General features: G+C 37.4%; 1 protein-coding gene across 1 annotated transcript in view; it reads right to left on the minus strand.

Moving 5' to 3' along the window:
• LOC101887617 (DNA fragmentation factor subunit alpha) overlaps positions 1-10,133 on the minus strand; it is a 90,594-nt gene that overhangs the window by 14,564 nt on the left and 65,897 nt on the right. The window lies entirely within an intron of this gene.

Raw genomic sequence — 10,133 nt, forward strand, 5'->3', positions numbered from 1 at the left:
TCACGGCGAATCGCTTGCTTGAGGTGATCGACACTTTTGTATTTTTTAGTGCCAACTTTGATTTTCAAAATACTCCAGACACAATAGTCCAACGGATTGGTATCCGGAGATTTTGGTGGCCATTGTGCGCTGGAAATGAAGCGAGGAACTTCATTTTGTAAACATTCTTGGGTGACTGTGGCGTGCTGAGTGCGATGTTGCTGAGTCCTGTTGGAATATCCAAGGTCTACGGCCATAATTTTTGCGTGCCCAAGGCTTTAATACACCCTCCAGAATATTTTCACTATAATATTCGGCATTTATTCTGAGTCCTGCTGAGTCCTGTTGCAATGCCCAAGGCTTTAATACACTTTCCAGAATATTTTCGCTACAATATTCGGCATTTATTCTGAGTCCTGTTGGAATTTCCAAGGTCTGCGGCCAAAATGTTTGCGTGCCCAAAGCTTTTATACACCCTCCAAAATATTTTCGCGATAATATTCGGCACTTTTTCTAATGCCACGGTCGAGTAATACGAGCGGAGAGCGACCATTGGCTGTTATGGCGGCCTACACCATTACCATGGCCGGCGTTTAAAATCTGGTGGCCAACCGAAGGTGCACATTTTCAGCTGACCTCTTTGGCAAGTCAACACGAGCGGATCATTTTGTTTGTTTACAAACTGCTGGACAACGAATGTTTTCTCATCGGAAAAAAAACCAAACGGCCAAGCGAAGCAACTCTTTAGCTCTTTGAGTCTATTTTCTTTCGGTTGCGGTGTAAGCTCCTGCACTTTTTGGAATTTCAATGGCTTAACCCCGAGCTCATATCATTTTTCAATATTTGCCGAATGGAATATTGCAATATGTTCAGCTCACGAGCCATTTTTCGGCCACTGCGACGCGGGTTTTGGATCAAGTCGCTTCCTACACTTTTCGAACCATTTCTGCTGATGTTGCTGTTTTCTTCCGTCCACTTCCTTGACCTCGGGCTACGCTACCAGTAGACGAGCTCATTTTTCAAGATTTGCCAAATGGAATATTGCCATATGTTCAGCTCTCAAGCCATTTTTCGGCCACTGCGACGCCGGTTTTGGTTCACATAGTTTCTTGACTTTTCGAAGCATTTCTGCCGATGTTGCTGTTTTCTTCCATCCACTACCTTGACGTCGGGCTACGCTACCGTGATACTGGTAGCTAATTTTTCAATATTTGCCGAAAGGAATATTGCAATATGTTCAGCTCACGAGCCATTTTTCGGCCACGCCGGTTTTGGTTCACGTCGTTTCTTAACTTTTCGAAGCATTTCTGCCGATGTTGCTGTTTTCTTCCGTCCACTTCCTTGACGTCGGGCTACGCTGCCAGTATCACGAGCTCATTGTTCAATATTTCCCGAATGGAATATTGCCATATGTTCAGCTCTCGAGCCATTTTTCGGCCACTGCGGCGCGAGTTTTGGATCAAGTCGTTTCATTACTTTTCGAACCATTTCTGTTGATGTTGCTGTTTTCTTCCGTCCGTCACTTCCTTGACGTCGAGCTACGCTATCAATATCACGGTAACGAGCAATGGTACGAGACACAAAAGATTTATTCACATTTAAATGCTGGAGTGCTCCAACGATAGCCACTTGTTGCTTTCCAGCCAAATATAAAGAAATCACACTTTCACGTTTGAATTCCGCCACTAATAACTTTTTTTCTGGAAAATTCTCACCAAAATGCTTTCGGACGCTTGTAAACCATATAATTAGCTGTCACTGGAATAATTTTAACAGCGGTCGGACGAGTGGCTTAGAAACGACAGCAGTCTGAAGTTGGTTGCAGTTTTTTTTCATCTCACCTTGTATTTAAATAATCGAACATTGGTTGAGTGGAGAACTTGTTTAAAGGTCAGTTAAGATGCAATAATTTGGACCATTTTAGAATATTACTTCAGCCATTAGCGTAGCCTTTTAAGAATTTTTTTCTCTTTGGGATTTTAAAAATTTATTCGATTTCCATCGAATCCTTGACATATCCTCATAAACCAAAAACTTTACAATCCTCCCTTGCCCTCAATTCAATTTCTAATAAATTTTACAATTTATTTCCCAAATTCCCTTGAAGAGAAAAAAAAAACGAAAAGAAAAAACTATTGCCCATCAACTATTTTGGTTAAATCTCCTATACCTTCGAAAAACCTGCTTCTTTTTCAAACAGTATTGGGCCAATGCAAATAGCCGGTCATGCTAATAAATTCAATTTAGTTAAGGCATCTATCTCCACCAAAAAAAGAAAAAGGTAACCGACAGGTACTGCAGTGCTGTCATGAATTTTGGAAATAACCAAAAAACGCTCAAACGATTTTTTTTTCAACTTTCTCTCCATGGCCCTTTCGTGACTTTTACGTGTCTCACACGCCCAAACACTTAGCCAAGGTATTGTCACATTTTGTGTTTCAATTTGCCACCCGACAAAAGCCGGTTAATGTCATTGCCAGTTCTAGCTAACCGACCACTACTAAGGGCTACTGATATTGTGTATTCACACACACACACACATATTGAGTCATTTTTTGGGAGGTCCTTATGTGAGTGTGTGCGTTTGTGTCTTTAAGGACACTCATGTGTGTGTGTATCCTTTTTCGAGTGTCTCCATGTTTGTGTCCACTCTCACAACTGACAACTATTGATGGTTGCAATCTGACACTCATCTCAGGTGATGTTGGTCGCTTAAGCCTTCGAAAAATCCCCACCTGCATCTGGAGACTGGCCAATGTTTACACCACAACTGCACTTTATGGTTGCATCGAACTGACACATAGCCCTGCTCTACATATATACAAGCTCATGCATATAGAAGTATGGATAGTGAGGATGGTGATGATGATGATGAGGAATGACAGTGGTTTGAATAAAGAACATACAGGGTGAGATGAAAAAAAAACTGCATCCAAATTCAGACTGGCTTAGAAATGCCACTTGTCCGACATCTTTTAAAATTATTCCAGTGACAGCTCATTATATTGTTTACAAGCCTTCAAAAGCATTTTGGTAAGAATTTTCTAGAAAAAAAGTTATTCCGGATGGAATTCAGGCGTAATAGTGTGATTTCTTTATATTTGTCTGGAGAACCGCAAGGGGCTATCGTTAGAGCACTCCAAAATTTAAATGTGAATAAATCTTTTGTTCCTCGTATCATCGCTCGTTACCAATAGCGAGGATACTGGTAACGTAGCCCGATGTCAAGGAAGTGGACGGAAGAAAACAGTAACATTAGCTGAAATAATTCGATAAGTAAAGAAGCGATTTGATCGAAACCCACCTCGCAGTGGCCGAAAAATGGCTCGTGAGCTGAACATATTGCAACATTCCACTCAGCAAATATTGAAAAATGAGCTCGGGGTAAAGCCATTGAAATTCCCAAAAGTGTAAGAACTTACACCGCAACAGAAAGAAAATCGACTCAAAAGAGCTAAAAAGTGGCTTCCCTTAGCCGAAAGTGGTGAACTGTCGAATTTGGTTTTCTCCGTTCTCCGATGAGAAAACATTCGTTGTCCAGCAGTTTGTAAACAAACAAAATGATCCGCTCGTGTTTACTTGCCAAAGAGGTCAAGTCAGCTGAAAATGCGCACCTTCGGTTGGCCACCAGAACTCAAGCGCCGGCCATGGTGATGGTGTGGGCCGCCATAACAGCCGATGGTCGCTCTCCGCTCGTATTAATCGACCGTAGCATCAGAATAAATGCAGAATATTATCACGAAAATATTCTGGAGGGTGTATTAAAGCCTTGGGCACGCAAACATTTTGGCTGCAGACCTTGGACATTCCAACAGGGCTCATCACCATAGCACTCAGGACGTGCCACTTAAAAATGATTACAAAATGAGGTTCCTCGCTTCATTTCCAGCGCACAATGGCCACCAAAATCTCCGCATACCAATCCGTTGGACTATTGTGTCTGGAGTATTTTGGAAAGCAAGGTAGGCACTAAAAAATGCCAAAGTGTCGATCACCTCAAGCAAGCGCTTCGCCGGGAATGGGCCAAAATTCCGCAGAGCAACATTCGGGCAGCGTTTGACGGTTTCATTGGCCGTTTGAAGGCCATAATTCCTGCCAAAGGTGACCATTTCGATCAAATCTAAACTTATTCTAAAATTTGGTGCTGTTTCTGACATTCAATAAAATTAAAAAAAAATACGGCGTTTGACTTTGTTGCAGTTTTTTATCTCACCCTGTATGCCTAAAATTAAGGGATTCCAAAGGAATATTATTCCGAAAATTTCCATAAAGTGTTGAAGAGGGAGGAACTTATTCCCTCTATTTAGTAATCTGTGCAGTATTGTCATCGTCCTGGATTTACGAACATTTTGTCAAGGACCTTCAGGGACATCGACTAGATTTAAAACAACAATACCATATATTTTTAAGGATTTTCAAGGACTATAAAGCATATTTTTCAAAACTTTTGTCAAGGACACCACCCCAGGACTTTCTAAATAATTTTTTCAAGGCTCCCCAAAAAAAATATTTTTTTTAAAAAGTCCAAACTTCCTACAGGTTCTTGCGGCTTTATTAAAAAATTCAGTTTCTACCCTTTCTTTTTTAAGGGCATCAACTACAAATTTTAAAATTCAAGGATACACAAGGACTTCATAGCATATCTTTCAACACTTTTGTCAAGGACATCATTCCAGGATTAAAAAAATAAGGCTCCCCTAGAAAAATATTTTTTAAAAATTCAAACTTCCAACAGGTCCTTACGGCATTATTTAAAAAAATGCAGTTTCTACCTATCATCCATTAAATGCATTTAAAAAATCCGCAACTCCCAAGCACATTCATTTTTCCAGGATTTTTAAAATAAATTTTCAATGACAAAAATGTTTAAAAATCCAAACTCCCTGCAGGTCCATTTCATTTTCTACCTTTTATATCCTTCTAACCCAATATTCCAAATATTTTCACTTAATTCGATATAAGATATCCTGACAGATATATGATATCCTGTTTTTTAAGGACATTAACCATGATTTTAAAAAAAGTTCAGAACTCCAAGAACACATATTTTTTAAGGATACTCAAGGACTTCAAAGCATATCTTTCAACACTTTTGTCAAGGACATCATTCCAGGAATTTTTAAATAATTTTTTCAAGGCTCTCCTAGAATTTTTTTTTTTTTAAATCCAATGTTCCTGCAGACCCTTGCGCATTATTCGAAAAAAAAACTATTCTACCTATCCTCCTGTCCTATAAATTTTCACTTAACTCGATATAAGATATCCTCTTTCCCATGGCATGCATTTAATTTCGCACACCACTTGCCGGAGAAAAACAAACCTTCCGAATGACAAAAACGTGTCCTTTTCATTGCCAAATTCATAGTAACAACAACACGAGGACGACCATCCATCAACAGTCTCTCTTGGGGTGTCTGAACTTTAGCTTTTTCCCATGGATTATCCTGTCTATGAAATATTGATGACTTATTGTTGTTGCATGTGGTGGCTATGCTGCTTGTTGATGATTCCGTTCATCTTCAAATAACGTCAAAGAGATTAAATGTTAAATTTCATAGAGCGTATATGCCAGCCCTACTCTCTCTCTCCCTTTCCTCTCCACCTCCTCCTTCTCTTGCTTGCAGAAAGGATACAAATTAACAGCATCCTTAACTAATAAAAAATTCCATTAGAAAATATCCCAACTGAAGAGAAGAGGTAACCCTCCCAAAAAAAAGAGGTAGAAAATATGGAAAAATTCTAAAGATTTTAATTTGTATTAGGCAACATGTTGTGAACTTTTATTATGTTATTGTTGTTGTTTCTGAAAACTTTCTATCTCACAAAAAAAAAGTTTTCCATGAAAAGAAGGAGACGTCGGCCTGGGCTGCTAGACCAAAAAAAATGAAAGAAAATTTGAAGAGTAGCTCAGCATGGCTGGTTGTGTTTTATAATCGCTTTCTTAACTCAAATTCTGTGACATTGAAGTGTTTTTGAACCATCTAACTACCACAACAATATGAAGAGCACACACACGCACACACACATCGTTACACCTACTCAAATGTCATCAAGCAACAAATTTAAATGCTTCAGACATGTTCAACAACCTCTGATACTTGTCAAAGGAGAAAGGCTCACACAAAAAAGAAGAAGAAGAATACTACGATGCTTGAGAAGAATGGGTGCAGGCGTGTGTTAGAGAGGAGAGAGAGAGAAGTATTATACAAATAATACAAAGAACACCAAGGCAAGGAGAGAGAAAAAAGGAGGCAAAAGAAAAGGAATTTATAGATGCCGCTATAGTCGATTGTTGTTGTTGGTGTGTGTTAACAACAACAGCAACAACAACTTAATAGTATTAGTTTCGTTTATTCCTTTACGACATGTTGAGCACAAATAAACAAAATAGCGACAACGAAGCGAACACAACACCACGACAAGCTATGACATTTGGAGCAACATTTGCAACCTTTAACAGGACCGGCATCACCCCCACCACCGCTATCATCATCGTCGTCGAAATTTGAGACTGATGGAGAAAATAGAAGACATGTTTTTGTCATAGTTTTCGTTGTTGTTGTTGCCATTATAACAACTAGGATATAAGTATCTCTAACCTAACCTTCACATTTAAAGTCATAGCCTTTGACGATGACATGTGGCATCTGAAAACCTCGCAACAACAAAAAAAGCGAAGACGAAATTTTATTTATAGCAAAATAAAATTCCATCATCAGCATCTAAATGCCCAAGATGTTAATGAAAAAGGTAGGAGGTCTCTGTTTTTCGGATTACACAGGCTTAGATTAAATTGAAAATGAGATTTTTGGAAAGAAATGGCAATGGAGTATTTTTAGAAGGAATCCTGGATTCCTGCAGAGTCTTTAAAATGAAATTAAACGCATTTTTTTCAAGGATATTTACTTGATTTTTTTGATATTTTTTTAATATTTTTAAGGGACCCAATTTTAAAACATCAAATTGATTTTTGGAATTTTAAAGGATTTTTTCAGGGATATCAGCGTGCATTTTAAGAAACTTATTTAGGGACATTAGCGTAAATTTTTATAAAGATTTTTCAAGGACAAAAACAAGATTTCTTTCAAGGACATTAATGTTGAATTTATAGAAGCATATCAATGAGGACTTAAAAAAATTCAAGGGCATAAATGCGGATTTTTAAAGAATTTTTCCAAGGACATCAATGTGGAATTTTCAAAAAAATTTTATAATGATTTTTTAAGGATATCAACACGCATGATCAATGAAAATATTTATGAACATTAACGTGGATTTTAAAACGATTTTTGCAAGGACATCAATGGTGAATTTTAATTTTTTAAATTTTAAAGAATTTTTCCAAGGACATCAATACGGATTTCTTAAAGGATTTTTTTCAAGGACATCAGCGTGAATTTTCAAAGAACTTATTTAAGGACATTAACGTGGATTTTTAAACGATATTTTTCAACATGGATTTTTAGCGATTTTTTTAAGGACATCAATGTGAAATTTTAAAGAACTTTTCCTATCACATCAATGCGGATTTTTCAAAGGACATAAATGTGGATTTTTAAAGAATTTTTCCAAGGACATCAATGCGGAATTTTAAAATTTTTTATAAGGATTTTTACAAGGACATCTACGTTAATTTTCAAAGAACTTATTAAAGAAAACTAACGCGGATTTTTAAACGATTTTTTCAACGAGTATTTTTAGCGTTATTTTTTTTTTTGAAGGACATCAATGATGAATTTTAAAGAATTTTTCCAAGGACATAAAAGTGGAATTTTAATTTTTTTTTTTTTCAAGGACATCAAAGTGAAGTTTAAAAAAATGTCCATGAATATAAATGTGGATTTTTAATGAAGGACATCAATGTGGAATTTCAAAGATTTTTTTATAACGATTTTTTCAAGGACATCAGCGTGACTATTAGCCGTAACGTAACGTATTTTACAAGGACACCAATATGGATATTTAGCGTTCTTTTTTCAAGGACATCAATGCGGAATTTTAAAGAATTTTTCCTAGGACATAAATGTGGATTTTTAAAGAATTTTTTCAAGGACATTAATGTGGAATTTAAAGATTTTTTCAAATTTCAAATGGCCAATGAAACCGTCACACGCTGCCCGACCGTTGCTCTGCGGTATTTTGAGCCATTTCCGGCGGAGCGTTTGCTTGAGGTGTTCAACACGTTGATATTTCCAACCTTGCCTTCAAAAAAACTACAGACACAATAGTCCAACGGATTGGTATCCGGAGACTTTTGTGGCCATTGTGAAATGAAGCGAGGAACCTCATTTTCTAACCATTCTTGGGTGGCGCGTGCTGAGTCCTGTTGGAATGTCCAAGGTCTGCGGCCAAAATATTTGCGTGTCCAAGGCTCCAGAATATTTTCGCGATAATATTTGGCATTTATTCTGATGCCACGGTCGATTAATACAAGCAGAGAGCGACCATCGGCTGTTATGGCGCCCCACACCATCACCATGGCCGGCGCTTGAGTTCTGGTGGCCAACCGAAGGTGCACATTTTCAGCTGACCTCTTTGGCGAGTAAACATGATCATTTTGTTCGTTTACAAACTTCTGGACAACGCTTGTTTTCTCATCGGAGAAAACCAAATTTGGCAGTTCACCACTCACCACTCCGCCAAGCGAAGCAACTCTTTAGCTCTCTTGAGTATATTTTCTTTCTGTTGCGGTGTAATTTCTTGTACTTTTTGGAATTTCAACGGCTTTACCCTGAGCTCATTTTTCAATATTTGCCGAATGGAATATTGCGATATGTTCAGCTCACGTGCCATTTTTCGGCCACTACGACGCGATCAAGTCGCTTTTTTACTTTTCGAACCATTTCCGCTGATGTTGCTGTTTTTTTCCGTCGGCCTACGCTACCAGTATAATTCACGGTAACGAGCGATGGTACGAGACCCAAAAGATTTATTCGCATTTAAATGCTGGAGTGCTCTAACGATAGCCACTTTTGGTTCCCCGGCCAAATATGAAGAAATCATACTATCACGCTTGAATTCCGTCACGAATAACTTTTTTCGGGAAAATTCTCTCCAAAATGATTTTGTAGGCTTGTAAGCAATATAATGAGCTGTCACTGGAATAATTGGAATTAACAGCTGTCGGACGAGTGGCTTGGAAATGACAGCAGTCTGAAGTTGGTTGCAGTTTTTTCATCTCACCCTGTATTAAGACTTCAACACTACTAATTTTTTTCGAGATCTTCGAGTTAATCGACTTGCAATTTTTTACTACATTTTTGAAGGACTCTTCAGAATTCCGTCTTTACAGTTTTTCAATGACACTCGATTATATCGAACTAGAGTTTTAACAATCCACGTGAGTTTATAAATTTTTTGTAAGGACCCTTAAGGAAAGACTAAATTTTTTGAAGGACTTTTAAACCATCGTCCTCGACTTTTTAACAACAATATTTCAGGACCCTCAAGAATAATATTTGAGATTTTTAAGGATCTTTTCCAAGGACGTTGAAGATAATCATTCTGTATTATTTAAGACACTTAAGCAATGAGCCTCAAATATACTAAAGTGAATTTCTAACAGTTTTTTTAAGGACTTACAATTACTTCAAGGTATATTTTTTTAACATCACCTTTGATTTCTAAAAATATTTTTCTCCTCAGAGGACTCTTAAAGTTAGCAACCTGTAATGGATAACAATTTTTCTAATGGCCATCAAGTGGATTTTAAAATATTTTTTCCGGTCACTTCAAGAGTTTTTTTTTCGATTGTTTAAAGGATCCTCAAGATTAACTTGCAATTAATTTAATTTTTTTTTTATTTTATAATTTTTTGTTGAAATAAATTTAAAGAACTTCGCAGTCATTACTCGGGAATCTGGGTTTTCTAATTTTTTTTTTCAGATTTCCACAATCAACAAAATATTGTGTTCCAAAAATAAGTCTTGCTCATCTGACGTTCTTTTACTTCAAATAAACATAACCTTTAAACTTGAATATTACAAATCGGAGATTAATAAATTGGTTTAGTAGTTCAGCAATTACTTGGTTGGTGTCGTACGCACTAAGCTGCCGGCCGGTGCGATTAGAAGAGATAAGACAGATTCTTTGAACAAATCACACAAACATCCATGTCTGCATCAACGACGAGGGCAGATATTTAAAAGAACAAG

The sequence above is a fragment of the Musca domestica genome, unplaced genomic scaffold (genome assembly GCF_030504385.1).
Source record: "Musca domestica strain aabys unplaced genomic scaffold, Musca_domestica.polishedcontigs.V.1.1 58, whole genome shotgun sequence".
Lineage (NCBI taxonomy): Eukaryota > Metazoa > Arthropoda > Insecta > Diptera > Muscidae > Musca > Musca domestica.